This window comes from Equus asinus, chromosome 16 (genome assembly GCF_041296235.1).
Source record: "Equus asinus isolate D_3611 breed Donkey chromosome 16, EquAss-T2T_v2, whole genome shotgun sequence".
Classification (NCBI taxonomy): domain Eukaryota; kingdom Metazoa; phylum Chordata; class Mammalia; order Perissodactyla; family Equidae; genus Equus; species Equus asinus.
In genome coordinates, this window is record NC_091805.1 from 23,769,692 (window position 1) to 23,791,583 (window position 21,892).

General features: G+C 38.0%; 1 long non-coding RNA gene across 2 annotated transcripts; it reads right to left on the reverse strand.

Moving 5' to 3' along the window:
- Window positions 1-311: 311 nt before the first annotated feature.
- LOC123277735 (uncharacterized) lies at window positions 312-7,454 on the reverse strand. Of its 2 annotated transcripts, XR_011494752.1 has the most exons (4): window positions 7,241-7,454; window positions 7,013-7,045; window positions 6,354-6,484; window positions 312-2,884 (listed from the first exon to the last, which is right to left on the reverse strand). It is a non-coding gene; the product is annotated as an uncharacterized lncRNA (long non-coding RNA). The 2 variants fall into 2 exon arrangements; XR_011494753.1 differs by lacking the exon at window positions 7,013-7,045 and having other exon boundaries at window positions 313-2,884.
- Between the last annotated feature and the right edge of the window lie 14,438 nt (window positions 7,455-21,892).

The window sequence follows — 21,892 nt, forward strand, 5'->3', positions numbered from 1 at the left end:
TTGTCTCTCCTCACCACACCTTAGACTTTGGTGTCTTGATATCTTTGCAAAAAGCATGCCTGAGCTGAGTATGCTGTCCTTCCCTATCATAACCCCACCTCTGTCCAGGCCCCAGTTCAAAGATTTCTTCAGTTGGAGTTCACCTTTTATCTCCTGACACATTATACACTTGGCATGTGCTTTCTATATCATAGATATATTTCTGAATGAACGAATATCACTGGTTATTATATCTTTAGTGTGTATGGCAGAGATCTTTTTGTATAATAAGAAGTCTGTTGCTTTTTGAGTGAAAAGTAAGCAAGAGGTATTAGTAGAAAATATGAAGACTTTTTATTGAGATATAATTGACATATAAATTATATTAGTTTCGGGTATACAACATTATGATTCGACATTCGTATAAATGGCAAAATGATCACCACAATAAGTCTAGTTATATCCGTCACCATACATAGCTATGATGTTTTTTCTTATGATGAGAACTTTAAAGATTTACTCTCCCAGCAACTTTCATATATAAAATACAATATTATTAACTATAGTCACTGTGAACATTCTTAACCATAAAAAGTTCCTCACAATTTAAAGTATATTCGTACTTGGAAAATAGCACCCTAAGACTAAAGAAATCTCAACTAAGGAGGGATCTCAAAGATTTCGCTAAAGTAGGCATTGGAAATGGAATCATATTTAATTGAACTACCAAATTAAATAAGCAGCAGTCTAAATCTTTCAAAAAGGAAATTTTTGAAGGATACTAACAAATGACACACAAATGAGGAAAAGGCAAACTAATGTTTAAAAGGTTAACAATGTATGAGTTTTGACTCAAAATGTCAGCTGGCCTCCTCCCTTTGGGTGGTTGGAATGAAAAAAAATTGCCATGGATATTAAGAAGAATTCTTTTAATTCTAAAGAATCTTTCACACAGGTACCTCGAAACATGTTCAAAGTCTTCTCTGGTAGTTAGATCATCTGCTGTGGTCATATTGAATGTCAGGGCAGGGCAGCCAGAAGGTATAGAAAGTCCAAAGTCACATAGTGTCACTAATCTCACCAAGAAAACAATGCCTGCCTTCCAAACCCTTGACTCATTCTCTGGCCATGGGGTTACATTTTCCATACCTCTCATATGAGGAAAAATAATGAGAAACATAATTTTTAAAGAGCTACTAGTAACCACCAAACATAAAATTTTCTAGAAACCACCTCTCCTGTTCATGTCCACTGTTACCGCAATAACCTAAACCCTTTTTAATCTGAGTGGACTACTGCCATAGCTTCCAGTGGGGTTCTCCAGTCCTAGTCTCTCCCCTTACCAAATGTCCCTCTTACCACTGTGACATAAGTCTCCCCAAATCACGCAGCTCAAGGATAGTACTGCTCCCAACCTCGTTTCTCTAGTTGCTAAAGTCCCATAAAATCTGATCACACCTTAGCTAGCCAAATTTGTTTTCCTACCATTGAACAGTTTAATAAGTAAAACACTTTTCTGACTGGATTAAGTAAATTAACCTCGACTTTTTATATGTACCTTAAGTGTCTAAAGGCTCACCAAAATGTCAGGCAAAAATAGTTGCTCAATATCCACATATGTTAATCAATTAAATAGTTGAAAAGGGTTTTTTAAAGTGCTTGTGAGGTACTGGTAAATTGACGCATGTCCTATAAGCTGCTTTGTAATGTCACCATCCAACCCTCTACATGTAAATATTATTAGGTTCAACAATTCTAGGAAAAAAATCAGCAAAGGCCCTTTTCCCTTTTCTCATCAAACCGCTGTGCTCTAAAACATTCCTCTAACGAGATTTGCCTGGTTTCATCATCTTTCTCAGACAGAATTCTAAAGACGCTTCCATATTTAGGGGTGTTGAATTTATTTGAATACCAAAAGCCTAAAACCAGCGTTTATTTGCCTTCTTATAAGCACTTCAATAAGGCAGACCCAAGAGCTATCAATTTAAGAGCAACATCTGGATGTCTCAGACTTGCCTAATAGATGCAGAATGTTCTCACTCAAGGATTTAAAGACAATGCGTAAAATAAAGGATACAAAGCTAGCAAACCCTATGTACCACAGAATAAAAAACACAGCTCATTTTTCCATGATTGAGAGGAATTGTGATATTCTCACGGTAGCTCCCGTTGCAATTACGTGGAAGATGTAATCTCTCAGTGGAGAGTTTGCATCCATCTTGAATATTTGTCTGCGGGACAGGTATTCATAAATTTCCACTTCCCTGGTTTAATTTCAGTCTTAGGTGGGCAAACAAGCATATGTTTCACAGTGGATCCTTCCTTGTCAATCCTTCAGATGATCAGCTCCTTTGCAGTTTGGTGTTGATCAAACCAAGGAATGCAAAAGTTGGGTCACTCAGGAGCCTCTTCCCTGAGATTCCCTCTCCTGCTCTACCTGCGTCCAGCAAGGAGACTGCTTTTTTTGGTCAATTATCATAAGACCACTTCCTGGATAACGAGTAACAGAAAACGCACAATTCCTATAAGCTCATTATTAGTGATACAGACTCTTGGTCAGCTATTAAGGATCGAGGTTCACAACGGTACCAGTAGACAACTGACATTTTGCCCAAGCATGCGTCTCCGGCCAGTGATAATTAACCTGCAGGTAAAGAACCAGTCATTTTCTTAATACAACAAGGAACCTCTTTCAAAGTTGGGGCCCTTCCTGTTTTAATAATCAAAAGGAAAAGACCTTTGGTACTTAATATTTAAACAAAATGTTTAATATTTACACAGTAAAGTTCTTCTTCTGATATTAAACCAGCATTAGAGCTGGGATGGAAATTGGTTTATAATCTCTGACACCAGGCCCGGAGCCTTGTAGTGTAGTAAACAATGTCACTCTTCAGATGGGCACCACCTGCAATGGGTTCAGAAATGTCAACTGTAATTAAACATTTTATTTCAAGGATAATTCATAGGTTATGTACATGAAGGACTGCTTTGCGTCATGAGAAATTTCAAAGTACTGGGCTGTGTAAACAAGAAGCAGGTCTTTTTTTTTATTACATGTTTTTTAAAAAGCACATGCAAACTGCCCACAACCAAATTAATATTATTCTTAAGCATATGCTTTATATTTTGCAAGAATTTTTAAAGTCAATTTCAGGAGACTTGACTGGTAATGATGTCTCCACCTTACCAATTATTTCTTCTAGCTACAAGTAAGAATATTGTAGGGGAAAAAAGGGTAGATTTGTCATAAATTAACATGGTAAACTAATGCAAAGTTGGGATTGACGCTCATCAGTGCTAAATTTCTCCTTTGGGGCTTTAGTTTTAACCTATGGTTTCAATGAAAACCTGAAGACAATTTATTATTTTTAAGAGGATGACAAGTTATTCTAGGATGTGGGGGTCACCTACCACCTCCAATAATCCTTCTAATCCTAATGAGAATTTAGAGTGAAATTATTCAATTAAGAAGCGTGCATGCATACAAGAGACAGAGAGAGGAAGCAATCCTCCATTCTTTCTTTATCAATAAAAATTCACTCACTGTCCCTCGGTAGCAATTTGTTAAAAGCTAATATAATGACTCAGAGATTTAAAATACACTTTCCCTGGCCCTCTACCCTAACAGTCTACATCAGTTCCCCCCCCCCCAAAAAAAAGGCTTAAGAGGAAAGATATTAAATAAAAATGCTATTAATATAATAAAAAAAAAACTGGGTAAAAGTGACACTTTTTTGTGCATTTAACGCAGTCCATTGTAAAGAGTACTCTTTTCTTGAATTATTTAAGGCGGCAAGGAAGAAGGATGCTCTGTCTGTCTTGCTCACTCTCTCTCCCTGTTCTTTCTGAATTGGTTCATAGCCAAATATTTTCTGACATATATCATCTACCAAAAAGAAGTCCTCATGCATGTGAACAAGCTTCAACACAGGGTGAAGAGGTGTTTGATAGAGAATGCAGAGCCCCCTCTACCAGGTGGATACCCCACAGAGAGGCCCAGCCCTGAGCAAATGGAGCCATGCCGATGGCAGCACTGTTTCCAAGCGAAAATGTTAGTTCTTTGTCATTGGGAAGAAATTGTTAATAGCAAAATGCAAGATACATAAAATCTTCTCAATCACTATTCCTAAAGTGAGTGCAATATTGATATTTGTTAAAAGAGTTCAGATTGTGCTTCCTTTAATTAATAATCTTTTCTTTTAGAAATATGATTACTATAAAAGCTGTGTGAAAACATGGGCAAAGGAAATGGCACATTAAGAGAAAAATGTTATAAATAATATGTATACTGATAAAAATTACATTGGAATTAAAAAGCTGATATGAAAAAAATACTTGAAGGGAATATGACAACAGCATGTGAGGATGGTGGGGTTCTAAGTAACAATTTTCCCATTCCCCAAATTTCTATAATGAGATTACATGACTGTAATTATTAAACATCTATGTCCAGTAAGAAGATAGTCACTTTAGGGAATTAAAAAGTCCACAGGGCACTTATTCATTGAACCACAGTAGAGAAGAGATGGAGAAGGAACTTGGTGAAGGCTTGGACCAAACACAATGGGAATTTCTTTGTCTCCACATCTCCCACTCAATATAGAGAGAAGAGTCCAAGAGGAGCATTGGCAAAATAGGATGAAGGGAGAAGGTAGGAGAACACAGCATCAGAATGGTTAGTTGGACTGAACCTGGAGCTTCTGTTAAACTAATTTCAGATCCTAAGTATTAAAGATGCCCTTTATCTTCCTGTTAAAATGGTGCTGCCCCAGCTGCAAGACAGAAGAAAGACAAAGGTCTCTCAGTCCAGCCGTACCCAGTCCTGATTAGGAGAGTAGTAAAGGCTGTGGTTTTGTTAAAAAGCCTACAGCTCTCACAAAATAGGATTATAGCATGGGCAGCGTGGTTCAGCTACATAAACCCTCCCTGAGTCAGACCAGACACAGTATTACATTTACTGTGCATTTTCTAACTCAGAAAGGAGAAAGGACACGTCTAAGGTGGCAAAGCTAGTAAATGACAGAACTGGGAGGTGGCACAAATGATTGACTTGATAGTTCCATGAATTTCTTTATTCAAGTCATATACCTACATACACACATTGTTTGTCTCAATCAGTTAACATCTGGTGGGTATTTGTCCGGTGACTTGGAGAGCAAGAGCTCTCATTTTCCCTGTCAACCTAACATGATTTCCCACTGCGTCTCTAATCACAATTGCCTCTCTGCGAAAAATCCCATGTTTGCAATGGACCCACTATGGCGACAGTGCCATAAGCTTTCCACACGCCAAAGCCCATTAGCCAGCCTCGCAGCCTTCAGGGGTGGAGAGGCACAGGGTGCCAGCTTGAGGCCTTTTACATAAAGGACCAGGCAAAGGGCATGGCAGCCACGGAAGAGTGATTAGAAAAAAGATCCCTCCCCTAGAGACTTCTCCTTTGCCTACTAAGATGGAAAAGGCTCAGGAAGAAGAATTCTAAAGCACTACACCTGATCAAATAATAAGAATTCATTTAGAACAAACACAATATTAAAAGCTAATTTTTTCGCCGCAAAATTAATTGATTAACTTTTCCCTCTACAAATATATTACTAAAACTTTCCCACTGCACAAACTCTCCAAACAAAATTAATGGTTTTGTTTTGAAAATTAATTTAGATATTAAAAAACTATATTTTCCACCAAGATCTCTGTTACTCAGATTAAATATTAACCAAAAGCTGTCTTCTGCTTAAATAGAATTTAGCCTTTGAAGTGTTTTTATTAATCTCTTCTGATGTAGGTGCTTGAAATTCTATGAAAGTGCTGCTGCTCCCCGTTCTGTGCATCACTTACTGTAATTTATTTTCAGAACATAATTCTATTTATAAATGAAAATCCTATTAAAAGAAGACAAGAAAAATTAGTCCTAGACTTTGCATTGGTAGAGTAGAAACAAAATGAGCGGCCTAACCTGAAGTGACATTTACAAATTACCTGTTAATTTAAACCGGGTTGAGGGATGACAGAATTTAGTCAGACTGACAGGAGGTACCGGAGGAATGACAGTTGGGTCTGGAGTGGTCATAAAGCTCTTACTGCCGGCACATTGATCTGTGTTCCTCTACCACCCACCACCTCCCCAAAAGCTTCCTGCCTAGTAAATAACATATTTGTAAAAATATTTACATTTTTGGCAGATTAGTGAGTAAAGGTTTTACACAGCCGGAAGCTCTCCTCCTTTGTTTAAGGGAAGGAAATCATTTATTAAAAAAGGCTTCAGGCTTTAGTCAGGAGAGCAATCCTCCTGCACACCATCCCTACTACGCTTCCTTCAGGAGTGTCTTTGACTAAGTGTGAGCGCCCAAAACGACTACAGACAAGTGAATACCTACCTGTGGGCACATAGATCTATGCATCCTTCTCACTCTCCACCTCGAGGTTTCTGAGAACAAGCTTTCAGAAAGAGCTGGTGCGCCTTTTACTCTTTTTACTCGATCTTTGAAACGTAACCTCCACAAATATCCTGTAAATAAAAGTGTAAAATAATAATCCTCTAAGAGGAAGCCAAAGAAGGAAAAAGAATTGTCGTAGCCTTGGATTCTCTTAATTTTATTTCAATTACTACCAGCCAGATTAAATATCTGCAGATATTGCACATATCTAAGTAGATTTTAGTATGTAACAATTAAAACTTATTTTTATAAAATATCTATTTCACACTCAATTTACAAAGAGGTAGTTTTTTTTTTTTCTGAGGAAGATTCACCCTGAGCTGACATTCATGCCAATCTTCCTCGATTTTTCAGTCTGTGGGCTGCACCAGCACAGTACGGACACTTAACTGAGCGGTGTAGGTCCGCATTTGGGAACTGAACATGGGCCACCAGAGCGGAGCACACTGAACTTAACCACTAGGCCATGAGGCTGGCCCAAGAGGTACGTTTTTCTGTCTGGCAGCCATATCCTCAGTAGCACTAATAAGAGCTTTGTGTGTGTATAGAGTGGAAATATACACAGGCACACATGCACATGCATAACACACAACACATACCTCTGGTTTTTCATGAGTAATACCTCTTTGTACCTTAAGAAACAAAACCAGTGTTTATTTTTTAAGTAGGAGACCATCTTTACATTCTTAAATTAGTAACAGTAAATACATTTAAACAAACAGAAATAAAAAATAAAAATATGTTTCAATAAAATTAAAATGATAAAATAAAAATAGGAGGCCATCTTTGCCTTCTGAAATGAGAAGAAAGCCATCCTGGTGTTTCACCTGCCTGCCTCCTGGGTGAGACTCCTGATCTCCTTTGCCTCCTTTAAGCGAATTTCTCCATTTGAGAATTCAGCAGATTTCAAGAACTTGTTGTACACTTTCTTCTTGTTTACTCATTCTGGAAGGCTGTGGACTGTGCAGGGATAATTCTGTAACACAAATGTAACTGCTGTGAATTATTTACACTCGGATCCTCAGAATCTTCACACAACTCTCTGTAACTATTCTGGGCTGGGAAATTATTGGGTGGAGGCCTTCTTCTCTGAACAAATGTCTCTTTGTATTTGCGGTGCGAGTGCCTACCAAAGACTATGAACCATGAATGTATTGTTTTAGAAGAGGAATGCTATCAAAGAAAGAATTTTATCTTGAAATTTTGATCCAATATTCCTGATTTTTTATCTTTTGTTATCTAGCAATAAGGATGAATTCAATCCATTAATACTAGGAGAATCAGAATAATCACCTGGATAACTACTTTTTCTTAATAAGAAACTAGTTGTAGAGATTAAAATATTAAATGTGAGTGAAAAAATTTGAAATCTGAGATTCTGACCAACAGTTTATTAGAAAAACAAATCCTTTTCCATCCAGCTCCTCAGTCGGACTGAATGAAAGCCTGTCCTGTTCCAAAGTGTTCTCCATACAAATTCCATTCCAAATAACCAAGAGAAATTACTCACCTCTTCCTCCATCCCTCCACCCCAGAAGGGCCATGGGAGCCTCCCGCCCAATCCTATCTACTGTAAAAAAGAAAATCTAAAGGCTCCCTTGTCCTCTTTGGCCGATAAAGAAACACTTTTTACATGAAATGTTACTTTTGAGTCTTTCTTCAATCTGAGTTTAGAGATAAATTATAAATTATCTGTGTCTTAGACTGCTCTGTCACATTGCTGTCAAGAAGCATATGCCTGTTTGGACAATCCTGGTTCTTTCTACAAGATTTATGAAATGTTACTTTGCTCCAAGATTGATATCCACGTCCTTATTCAGTGTATCAAGGGCATATGATAATGATAGCGATCAATGTTATTTTAACACTGCACAAAGGCCAGGGTGTCAAGGCCATCACTTCATTAGACAACAGGACTATTGATTATTAACTAGAGACTGGCTAAAATCGAAATACCTGTACAATCTCCCCATGCCAAAAAATTATCAGTGGGAGAGTGGATTACATAATCTGTCAACTACTGTGAAACTTTCTCAAAACTAAACAGAGGGTACGAGGAGCACTTCAAAGGGCATTTCAAAATGAGCAATTTCTCCTTTATGTCCCCTGACCCTCTGCTATCCTCGCTCCTAAAGCTGAAATAATTTTAGATTTGCAACACTGCTAAAGTTGTGATCTTATGATATAAATGCTCATTATAAATTGAGGGAAGTGGGGGACAAGAAAACCTGAGGTTTTGGTGGGAATGGAGGGGAGAGAATGGAAGTAAAAGGTTACAGATTTGAAGGGAGTTAATTAAGGACTATTTATGCTCCATCTTTCTCTAATCTTCCTCTTTCTGCCTCTTTAATATTTAGATGTCTTCTAAACATCACAGGACTAAAGGAAACCACACAGTTTTCCCTCCCTGTCAAGGGACGTATTATTATTTAGCTGGCTCCAATAGTTTTTACAAGCAAATTTATCAGATGCCTATTCTCTCTGCCCCAAGCTGTGAGCTATGGAATTTGTACACTCTCATCGCAGGTGTTAAAGAGGCCTCTCTATCCTGGAGTCACATATTTGGACTCCAAGGCAATTTCCCCATCATGTCTGCTTTAATTGGACCATGCTTCCTAATCAGCATAATTTCCCCCTTGACCAGGCCTCTGTGTGCCTACACTCAGAAAAAAGGAAGTGGGTTAAAAGGAGGGCATCGGAAAAAAAAACTCAGCCTGTTCAAAACAGTGATTTGAACACTTCCTAATGGAGCTCTAACAACTCATCCTAAGTAAGGCAAATGGCATGAGGCATGTGGAAAACTGATTAGTGAGGACCAAAGCAGACATTTATTGCCCAGAGGTAGAAAGTCCACTAATCTTCCTGTTAAACCTCTGTTTTCATTTCCTTCTCAACTAACCTCACTCTGGACCAAATTCATCACCTGTCTTAAGCCTCCAATTGCTACTGAAATCGAAGAAGTCAAGGGAACAGTGAATGGAATCTCACGGGAATTTTTCCCCCATTCCTCCCTGCTTTCCCAAAGATCATTTTGAAGTGTTGAAATGTCAGACACTCAGCCCTTTACAACTTTCACTACATTTTTGCTTTTCAGAAGCAGCCTTAGGAACCCCACATCATAGTCTGAAACCATCACCAGTGGTCTTGGGGAAGGGAGATGGGATTGACTTCAGTGAATTGTTGAGCACACAGAAAAGAAAATCTATGACTAATTGCAACATGAGGATGTAATGGGAGCCTTCAATGTCACGAGATTAAGTCTCGAGCCAACCAATTTTGATGGTGCTAGGCTAAGATGGTGGCACCCTTTTGATAAGTGAGAGACCATAAAAATGAAAATCTTAAAAAAAAAAATCAAAGCTGGAACAATGGATCAACAAAATAAATAGCAGTATTCAATTATAGCCCAAAGTATAAAATAAATATATATGAGTCCATATTGCTATAAATAAGTGAAGGAATAAATAAATAAATGAGAAGAAGAGAAAATCTTCCTTTCAGAAGAATTTTGAATAATTTATACAGATACGCTCCACTCCAGGAGATGGTTCTTAATGCCCTCCCCCCCACTGCCCCAGCTACCTTCCCTGCCCTTGAACCGGACTGGATTTAGTGACTTTCTTCCAAAGAATAGAGTATGCAAGGAGGACATGGGGAGTAAGTTTAGAGTGGAGAAATTTGCCAAATCCTACCTGGGCCAGATGATCAAGATTAATATCACCAATGATAAGTCATGTTGATAACGTGAACTCCCTGATAGGATATGACAAGAAGGGCATTTCACCTCTGTGGTATTCATCCCCAAAACTTATAACCACAGTCAAATCAGACAAATCTAAATTAAGGGACATTCTACACAATAACTGACCAGGAATCTTCAAAACTGTTGAGGTGATAGAAATAAGGAAAGACTGAGAAACTGTTGCAGACCAGAGGAGACTAAAATACGACATTTAAATGCAATGTGGTATCATGAATTTGATCCTGGAACAGAAAAAGAACATTAGTGGAAAAGCTAGTGAAATCTAAATAAAGTCTGGAGTTTAATTAATAGTAATATACCAGCGTGGGTTTCTTAGGTTTGACAAATAAACCACGGTAAAGTAGGATGTGAACATTTGGGGAAGCTGGGTGAGGGGTATGCCAAAACTCTCTGTATTCTTTTTGCAACTTTTATGCAAATATAAAGTTATTCCAAAGAAAAAATTTATTTTAAAAATCCAAAAATATCCTTGTAATGACCAGCCTAGAATTTCGTCACTGCATAAAAAAAAGGAATAAAAATGTAGAGGTTAGGATTTTTGTCAAGAAAAACAATGAAATGAGAAAGGATAATCTAATTGTAAAAAACAACAAAATAAATATGTATATACACACATATGCATACATGTACATAGCTAAATGTGTATATAAGATATAGACACACACATCTATATATAGATAGGCCATAAATACAGAGATATATAGATAGGTCAAGACTATCACTGCCATCCTATTCATTAGTTCATTCATTCACTCATCTATTATTTTGAAATAGTGACTACTACAAGTGAGGCACTTTGCTGTGGGCTGAGAATCCAACCATGGATAAGATGAGTATGAAGCTTACCCCCAGGGAGCTCCTATATAAGCTCATTCTTTTATGTTCCAAAACTTTTAAATCTTCAAGAATTTCATGTATTCCCTCAGAAGTATTAGTTTTGTCAAGTAAACTTCTTGAGTTCCAAACCCAGACATACCACTTGTTGAGTATGTGGTTCTGAGTAAAATTCTTAATGTATACCTGTGTCTCAATTTCGTGGTCTGGAAAATATGAATCATAATAATTCCTATCTCCCAAAGCTATTGTAAGGGTCAAATAAATCCTCACATATGTTGTAAAATGCTATGCAAACGTCACCTATAACTCAAAGGACAGTTAACATGCTGTCTAGCAGGGCCCATTAGGAATAGGAACCATGGTAGAATGAGGAATCAGAAAGGAGGATGGAATTCTGACTTTGGCTATGGGACGGCACCAAGAAAAAACCTTCTCCACTTCATACTCTTGCCTGGAGTCAGCTTTGGAACTGGATACGTAAATGTCCAGAAGAAAAGTACAAAACAATCTTGTGAAGTAAGTGCAAGTCACACATTACTGGCCCCATAAATAGATGAGGCACCAGAGGCCCAAAGATATTGAATAACTTGCTCAAAATTCCACACTGAGCCAGTAACACATAAAAATTAAGAATTAAGTCTGTTGGCATTGAGAGTGTTACCACAAAGCTTTTGCCATTTATCATACTCTTTGTGCTTATGCCCATTTCATCAGGACTCAGGATGTAAAACTGCTCCTTGGGTTTGTCAAGGGCTGTGATTGGGAGAACCATGTAGGACTGTTTTGCCAGATGGGACGCCAAAGACTTCATATAGCTATTCTTCAACGCAATCCCAGTTAAGGCCATAAGATTCCTCACGGCCCACTCATGCTCTGCTCTCTCATCTCTGCCCCACACCGCTGGCTGTCCAGGAGAAGCTTCGATTGCAAGTTACACGCTGTCCTCGCTCTCTTCCCTCCCCTGTGTTGTATGATACAATTAAATTATGATGTATACTTGTATTTTAATGTTATATTTATAACTGCACTATGCCCAAAGGCTATAGCTGGAGTTACATTTTTGTATCTTGAAAAAAAATACATATTCAAAACATCAGTTTTTGAAAAGCAAGAAAATGCCTTTAGTAGTTTTCTTCTTTTTTGCAAGATAAGAGTAAAGTCAAAATTTTCCCTAGTCTACTTTAGGAAGCATTAGATCAATTTGAAAAGTTTTTTGCTTTTATTGAAAAGATTCTAGTGGTTCTTCTAGCTGTTTTTTTGTACACATGGCACATAGGTAACAGTCTATTCCAATTCAATATTTCAAGTTCATGACCATTTATTGAGTTCTAAGTTCTTGAGATTAATAAAAATGAATGAGCTCCATTCCTCAGAGAATTTGCTATCAAGTGAATGTGAAAACTGAAAAACCCAAATAGCTAGAAAACAATATAATAACATGTGTTAGGCTTACATACGGGTTGCTATTGAGGTTTAGTTGGGGTTGTTGGTGAGAGTCATGAGAAAAAAACGTGAAGAAGGAGAAGAGATATTTGAGCTGGATCTTCAAGAATGTGTGTGGGTTTAGTAGAAAAACAAGAAGTATACATCTAAGCAGAGAGAAACATATGAGCAGAGACCCAGAAACATCCATTATGGGAGACTCATGGTACTAGGGATTCAAGAGGGCAAGACCAGAGATGATAAGGCAAAATACGGTGGGAAGCAGCTTATAAGGCCCATATAATCCAAACTAAGAAGTTGGGGGATTTCAATTTACAGGCTATGTAGATCTAGCAGAGAGTTTTATGGAGGATGAGGAATTAGGGAGGGGTGCAGAAGTCAGGACTAAGAACAGAATATCCAAGAAAAGATTAGCAAAATCATTCAGGCTTGTTAAATCATATTCTTGGAAAACAGTTGTCAATTCACTAAACAAATTTAATTCAGTTTTACAAATATGAACTAAGAATGGTTTGTATCTGTCAGAGTTCAGTTAGGAAAACAGAAACCGCTCTAGATATTTCATGCAGAAATGGATCCTACACAGGGAACCAGAGACTTAAAATCTCTTGGAAAGGCTGAGGGACAAAAGGTTAGGGAAGCCACCACTAGCACTCAAGAAATCAGGAAATGCATGAATTTAAGGAAAGTGACACTGATGATCTCACCGTCTCTAGCACCTAAGTGGTTTTGAGGAATTGCAGAACACCCAGAAACCTCTGGCAAAATTTTATTGTTGCCATTTACCATCCCAACACCCACTCATGCTGCTCAGAAGCAATTATAGCTTCTGATTCTCTTTTGCCTTCCATCTCTTGCACAAGTGTCTTTCACTAGTGGAATCTAAAGCAGAATTCTGCGGGCAGAGATTCTAATAAATTTAGTTCTTACTCTTCAAAGCCCCTGGAATAGTGGTAGTGCAGAGAAGATGGGAAATGATATCGAGTTGCCAACAGACAGTCTGGCACACTGGGCAAGGAAAGTCAAGATCAAGGGCAAATATTATTTAAACGGCATCAACAGTAAAATTTGCAGTTCTCAGAAACACTGGAAAGACAAAACAACAAATAAAAAACTAGAGGACTAGCTCCCAAGAACTTTTGGACTCTGCTCTACCTTTTCTGATTCCACAAATATTCCCCCAGTTCAGGTGTACCAAAAATCAGTGAGCGAAGTCTTGTGCACTCACTGTGTCTTCTGAAGCCAGTTCTAACTAACTCAGTCCCAAAAATTACTCAGGATGATTCACAAGACTTTGAAGATTTGAGAGACACAAAAAATATTTGGTATTGACATATTGAAATTGGATAAGGCACTTAACGTTAAAGTCTCATGTCAGAAGGATTGTGGATTCCCAATGGAATTTTCTAAAAGGTTCTCAAACACATAAGAAAGATACATCAAGTTCTGTAATTTTGACCATCTACACACACACATACACACACAGGGAGGTCCTTTCATCCTTCAGTTGCTTCCTCCTGCTCTTAGGATAAAGTCCAGACTTATAGATAATGTCCGCCAGGTGCTGCAAGTTATGGCCCTTGACTACCTCTCTAGATGCATCTTGCACGTCTCTGTTCCTCACTTGGAGCTCTGAATCCACTCGGACCTTTCAGCCTTTCCCTGCATAGGCCCTTCTTCATCTGCCAGGGATGTCGTTGCCTCTACCTGCCTCCTCCTATTCATCTCTCAAGTGTCACTTTACATGGCATTTCCCCTGGGGGTCTCCATTGCTCATCAGTCTAAGGCCCCCATTATTCCCCGCATCGCATTCTATGCTTTTTCTATACTGAATTTACCTAGCGTAATCACATAATTATGTGCATAATTTATTGTTAATTATTTGTTGTTTTTCTGTCTCTTCCAGCAAGTTTTACAAAGGCTATGACCTCTGTTTGTCTTATTTATAATCGTATCTTCAGGGTCTAGCACAAAGTCTGTCATAGCAGGCACTCAATAACCACCTGTAAGAATGAAAGACAGAAAGACAGAAGGAAGGAAGGAAAAAGGCAGACAGGAAGGAAGGAGGGAAGGAAGATAAGCACCTCTGGCCTCATCAGCATTCTGCACAATAGTTACTCTCTCATAAACAAATTGGGGGGGTGGGGGGGCAGGTATTTCCCTACATTTTTCCTTAATCTATGAGAAAACTAAAAACTGGTCTGTTCCTTTATTTTAACTTGTTTAATGTATGCACGTAAATCAGGGCACCTTAATTCCTCTTCTTAGGTCAACCGAAGTCACAGTCTTTGGAGGAAATCCTTAAAAAGTGGACCACTGTCTTGGGAATGGATTTTGTGTGCAAGAGAGAATGATGAGTTTCAACAAAGAGACACAACAAGGAGCCACATCCATGGGCTCTGCATCAGACTGTTATTGGGCAAGCTCTGGGGAGTCTGGCATCTGGTCCAGAACTGAGAAATCTTTCTCAGCAGCCACAACACCCTCTTTCCTTGCAACTTCTGATGTGTGGCAGCTGCATCTTCAGAGTGGCAGTTAACCAAAAATGGGTGAAATTAGCAGGAAAACATACTTATTTGCATGCTATCATCTAAAATAGGCTATGAGATGGGGGAAGGGAGGAATATTTTGATCCAAAATTACTGTAGACTGCAGCCAGAAGAAGTCGGTCTGCTTCTTTTCAAATGTGTTGTCAATAGGTGATTGTCAGAAGACTCGTGCTTTTACATACAAGTTAAATCAGAGATCCAAAAGCAAAATCCAGCACTCAGGGACATCATTGCTATCTTAATGTTCCCTTGGGAACTTAGAGCCCTTAAAGCAATGAACGGATTACAATGCAGTAATAAATACAGTGTTTTCATTTCTGACAGATATAATCTTGTTCTAAAACATCCTGCTATTTAAAGGAAAATGATATCCATTTTTCGCAGCCCAAAGTTGAAATTTCAAGAGGTAAGAACTCCCTTGGATAAACTCATAAACATATGAAAATTAATTTTGCCTTATTCTTTAAAACTTCACACTCACAAGACAAGCAGCAAAACTGGCATTGTCTTTCTGCTACTCCTTCAACTTACAAAGAAAGAACACAATGATGGATGTGGCAATTTTTCCACTCCCTTTTCTGCCCCTCAGTAGCGGAATGGCACCATGGTGCAGTGGCAACTTAAACAGCAAAGAGAGACGATGACTGATGCATTGAGCAATCTCACAAGATCAGGTTCAAGAGCCAAGTTTAGGAAGCTGTTGATGGGAGAAGCCACACTCAGAGATACACACACACGGCATCTGGCAAAGAAACTATTCAAAAGTTGCCTGTATTAGAAGTAAAGCATAGAGGTGAAAAGAACCTTGGGCTCTACAACCAGCCTGCCTACGTTCTCATCCCTCACTCTGCTGCTTACCAACAGTGCACCTCTGTGCAAGTCATGTATCCCTCTGTACTTCAGTTTTCTCATCTGTAAAATAGTAATAACACTACTATCTCCCCAATGGTTATTGTGAGGTTTAAATGAGCTAGCACATGTGAAGTGGTTACGATGGTCACCGGAAGCATAAATAACTGGCACTATTATGATGACGACACCTTTCTAAGAAGGTGTTCTAATGTCTGGGCTCTTCCTCCCAAATAACATACTTATCAGTACCTTTGGGTATCTTCAGTCATTGCTATGTGCCATATACTTTCGCAAATACGCCCTGAATGATCATAACTCTGTGTTTATGATGCTGAGCCACACATAAATGTTCATCTAAAGCAGCTTCTGTAAAGGGCCAGAGAGTAAATTTTAGGCTTTGCAACTACTCAACTCCATTGTTGAAGTGTAAAAGCAGCTATAGACTATACTTAACAAATGAGCAGGGATGTGTTCTAATAAAACTTTATTTACAAAAACAAGAGGCGGGCTAGTTTGGCCCCCTGGGTGTAGTTTGCCTACTCCTGATCTAATGGATTCTTCAGCTAAGAAAGCTTTACGTAAGTAGTTTCCCAAATGAAATAAAAGTAGGATTCAAATCTCCTTCTTTATTTAATGCAGGGCTTCATAGGCATTCTGCGCATGTGAGTGACATCTTTCCTGACATCACACTTAAATCTTCCTCAGGCATTTGGGAAGCCTCAGTTTCCTCCCAAACTCACAAAGAAAATTTCAGACCAATACTTGTTTACTCGTTAATAATAATAGCCTACCATTTAATAAATGTTGACACTGTAGCAGTCACTGTTCCAAAGGAATTAGTGACTGCCTCACTTAATAATGATGATGGCAAATTCCAACAGCACCACTTTCAGAATATATACACATTCTGTTCATTTCTCCCCGCCAGTCCCATCGTGATCCCAGGCACCTTCACCTCTCATCTGCTTTAAAATTGTAGCTTCTAACTGCTTTCCACGTTTTTACCTTTACTGCCTAAAGTCCATCCTCAACTTAGCAGCCAGGATGTTCCTCATACAATGTGCCAGATCATTTCACCCGACTGCTTGAACCCCTTCAGCAGCTCCCCATCTCACTCAGAGTAAAAGCCAAACCCCTAATGGGAGCCTGTGAGACCTAAGCTGGCCCTTATCTTCTCTCTGGCTTCTGCTCTTACTATGGCCACCTACTACTGGCTCTGAGTCTCCTGTCCCAGGGATTTTGTGCTTCTCTTCCCTGGGCCACATGGCTTGATCCTCCCCACCTTCAGGTCTTTGCTGAAACACCATCTTCAGAGTGAGACTACCCAGACTACCCTATTCAAATTGTACTCCTGCCTGTCACCTTCCTTATCCTCCTTCTCTGCCTCATTTTTCTCCATCGTCCTTAGTATATATTTATTTTCTATGTTTTTTTGTCTGCTTCCATCCACTAGAATGAGAGCTAAAGGGGGCAGAGACTTTTGTCCACATCTGTGTCTCCAGCATCTCAGATACTGCTTGCCACATAGTAGGTGCCTCACAAACATCTGTTGAATGAATGACTCTGTTAGACCCTCCCCACGTACCAAGTATGGTTATAAATTCTTTAAAGGTATTATCTGTTTTCATCTTCACAGATTGTGAGTAGATGCTATCATAATCCACATTCTCAGACTAGGAAACCAGAGCATGGAAAGGTTAGATGGATTGCTCCAAATTACATGGCAAGTAGTGGAGGCATGTACTTGAATGCAGGCCATCCAGCCCCAGCTTCTGTGCTCCCAAAATTTACTTAGTCCTCCCTCTACTCTACTCCCTTTATTTAATCCTCACTTCGCCTTGAGTCAGAGACTATGATTACCCTGGTTTTACAGGTGAGGAAAGTGAAGCTTATTGACATCAAGTAACTTGCCCAAGGTCACATGGCCTGTAAAGTGAGCAGCTAGGATTCAAACTTATGTTTACCTATCTCAAAAGTCACAAAAACTTATCACAGTTTTGAATGCTATGAGCTGCTATGGGCTTTGGCAAAGGAAGACTGATACAATTTTACAAACACACAACCCTTCACACATTCATGGGCTTAAGGCAACCATCTAGAAATCCCCTGTCCAATATCTCACCAAATGTGGCCAGTTCTCTGGAGATTATTCCAGAATTGAGGGAGTTGTCGTACAACATCAATAAGCCTGAGCAACGACATTCCCATCATCCCCACTGCATTAAGGAGAAAGAAGAAAAGAATGGTAAACACCCTTGTACGAGGTGGCACAGCTGCCTGGAATAAAGGAGAAGCTAAATCCAAGGACTTACATTTCAAATTTGGCCAATTAGTTCATTCTGATGGTCCCACATGAAATTTCAACCACGTAAAGTTTAAATATGTACAAGTTGGGATTCGAGAAGAACTCAAAGATGGTGACAATCTGCATGGGAAAATTAATAATTCCACTTGGAACACAAGAGAAAGCAACGCCTACCACTGAACATGTGTTGAGTCAGGACTTCTTCTACAGGAAGGGAAACAATTGAACAAAGATCAGGAGCGGGAGCAATGGTTGAACTAGACCCCTCATAAGTAACAAGGAAGGGCTGAGCAAATCCAAACAAGGCTGGCAAACACAGGCAAGAACTGTTGTTTTGATTCCGGAAAAGCATAAAAAGAAGGGACCATCTGGAAATTCTAATTTTTAAAAGGACATGGATAAACACAAATGCTTTATTTTACATTTTATAAAAAAATGTTAGGTACATAAGGAGGCTATAAATACTAAGGACTTGCTCTTTCTTGCATTTTAAAGCAGTTGCAATTGCAACGATGCATCAAGGTATCACAAAAGACCTGGAATTTTAATAATTTGGAGAGGGCTTCTGGTGCACAAAGGCAAGGGGAGGGATTAGATTCTTGCTATCCAGTTCTCATCACACCAGGAATCTCATATTAATGTTTGTTAGGAGAAGGAATCCACCGTAATTCCTGCAGCCTTAATGTTGAACAGAAATGTCAATATGTTTTATTCAACCTTTTATTTTTCTTCATAAAGTAAAATCTGGCTCATATATCTTGGCACATAATAACCCTCAAAAAGTCTAAAGAAAGAAAAAAATATGTACTTATATTTTATAATTATTTGACAATTACTAAGTTTCTATCCCCATCCAGAACACAAAACTACAAAAATATTTCATATATATATGAATCTATGTATAGGTGTGTGTATATATATAAATAGTGTGTGTGTATATACATATATACACAAAAATGTCTTAAAACATTTCTCAAAAGGTTAAGGAAATAAAATACTATAAGGAAAATCTAATATGATTTTAAATGTTACATGTGAAAGAACACTTTAAGCAGGTTCCACTGTGTATAGATATATATACATCTGCACACAATCAGAATATGTATAATAAAAGACAATCACAAAATCTCAGAAACTCGACAATGATGAATAGAAATAATTCGATTAGAGAATGTAATCTTTGAAGCCAAAGAAAGCTACATAAAATCCTCAAAGCTAAACTCAATACTTTGGAATTAGAGAGGAGAAGAAATAAAATTTTAAAATATTTGACTAAAATTTCATAATTCAGAAGGCTGCTCTGGAACTCTTCAGAAAACATAGGCCATATCTTTACTATTAGCTACACCCACAACCATGCATACATGCACACACGTACACACACACACACACACAACCCTGAGTGGAATTTGTCACTATAGGATATTTAAAAGCCAGACTCGCTGCATTTAAAATGTATGGAATTTATTTTTAAACCAGCCATATCTGAATTCAATGCCTTATATTTTGAGTTTTAATTCCAATCATGCTAATTTTAAGTCACAAACATATATATGCTGGTAATGAAGGTTGTTTAATTAGGTCCAGATAAAATAGCTCCAATTCTGTTTCTGATCCACCTGTCAAAGCAAATCAGTCTTTTACATGGCTAAAAAAAAACAAATTAGACTAGCTGATGACTTTTTGAATATTCAAGTAGACACACTGAGGATAAATCCAAACAGAACTTGTGACTGAACAAAAGCCTGGAACGTGACCTCAAAGATGAAGATATCTTATTCTGCCAAAAGCAGATTTGCAAGCAGGATCCTCCCAGTATCATGAAGTCAAGGACAGGGTGCTAAGAAGAAGGAATGAGAAGGATAACAAAAACAGAACGGGCACCGCGAGAAATCCAATCTGCCACAGCTTAGGGCAATGCCCTAGCTCAACGCAGTAAAAAATAAATACAAACAGTGATGAAAATTGTGACAGAGAGGGTCAGTTTAACATTTTGTCTGCCAAGGAAGTTTCAAAACAAGAGACCTTCTAACTCGTGGAGTACACATTATCCAGAGTTACATACAAATTATTTTCAAGGCTACTAAAGATAGAAAAGTGGTCTCCCTGACAAGTCTAGTGTGAATAGTTTTAGAGTATTTTAGTCTTTACGGATCTAGTTTACTTGTGTACAGAGCACTATACACTTGGGGGTAGATCCATGGAAGCAGAGGTGTAAAGGGTTTTGAAATTGGCATGGTGGCCATGTGAACAGGAAGATTTATGTGGGAGGTTATGGAGGGGAGGAGAGAAGGAATAACCAGAAATCCAAATCCTTAGAGTCTGATTGGTAGTTGCTTCTAGATAAGACCCTCAGAACATTCCATCCTCACATGATTGGCTTCTGAACAAAGACGTGAGATGGAGTCTGTAGTTAAGGCTCTAGGTTACGACTGTGCTCCTAATTTCTCACTATTGCATTCAGAAAAGAGACTCATGCTCAGCTCTTTCATTCTTAAGCTGCTTTAAACAAGAGACACAGAATAAAATAACAATATATGGTGTAAACATTTCATAGAAGTATTATATACATAAAGAAATAAAGTGATCTATGTATTACTTATTTTATTATATTATTAAATTATATATTGTATATATTATATATTATATATTAGTATTATTTATTTATAGCATAGTAACATTATAAATATTATTTATATATGTATCGCCATCCTCACCTCACACTATATACAAAATTAACTCAAAATGGCTAGTAGATCTAAACGCAAAATATGAAACTATAAAATTTATAGACAAGTATAGGATAAAATTTTCCTTGGGGTAGGTAAAGATTTCTTAGACTAAGACACAAAACACATGAATCATAGAAGTAAAGACTGATAAATTAGACTCCAAATTTAAGAAGTTTTTGCTTTTCTAAACATGCCGTTAAGAAAATTAAAGGCAAAGTACAAATTAAAAAAAATAAATGCTGTATCTACAGCTGATGAGTAGGAAGAAGGAAAACAATTCAGTTTTTAAAATGGGTAAAGGTTTGAACAAACACTTCACAAAAGATAATGTACAAATGGCTAATAAGCACATGGAAAGAGGTTTATCGTTATTAAATCAACAGGGAAATGCAAAATAAAAGCACAATGAGATACGACTCCACATACATTAGAATGGTTATAATTAAAAAGACTGGCAATACCAAGTCTTGGCAAGGGTGTGAAGCAACAGGAATTCTCATATATTGCTGGTATGCAGTGGTACGAACACTTGGAAAACAGTTTGACAGCTTCTTATAATGTTAAAAATCCACTTACCAAATGACGCAGAAGAGCCATCCAAATCCATTGCAGCTCTGATTTCAGCCATGCCTGGAAGTTACCTGACCCAGAAACTAGAAACAAACCTAAGTATCTCTCAACAGAATATTTCCTGGGAATGAGCACAAAGTGACATTTTAGGAGAAGGAAATGTTTCCTATATCTTGAGTGTGCTGGTAGTTGCAGGGTGTTAAATTTGCCAAAACTCATTGAAATATACATTAAAATGAGCACATTTTATTACATATAAATTATACCTCAATAAAGTTTATTTTAATAATACTGGAGTCTAAAAACACTTTGGAAAACACCTATTCTAACCTTTTTATATCATAGATGAAGAATGAAGACCAATCAACTTTGTCTAGCTGTCAGACATCTAGGAAAGCTAACAGAGGTGGGCCAAAAATTCCATCTCC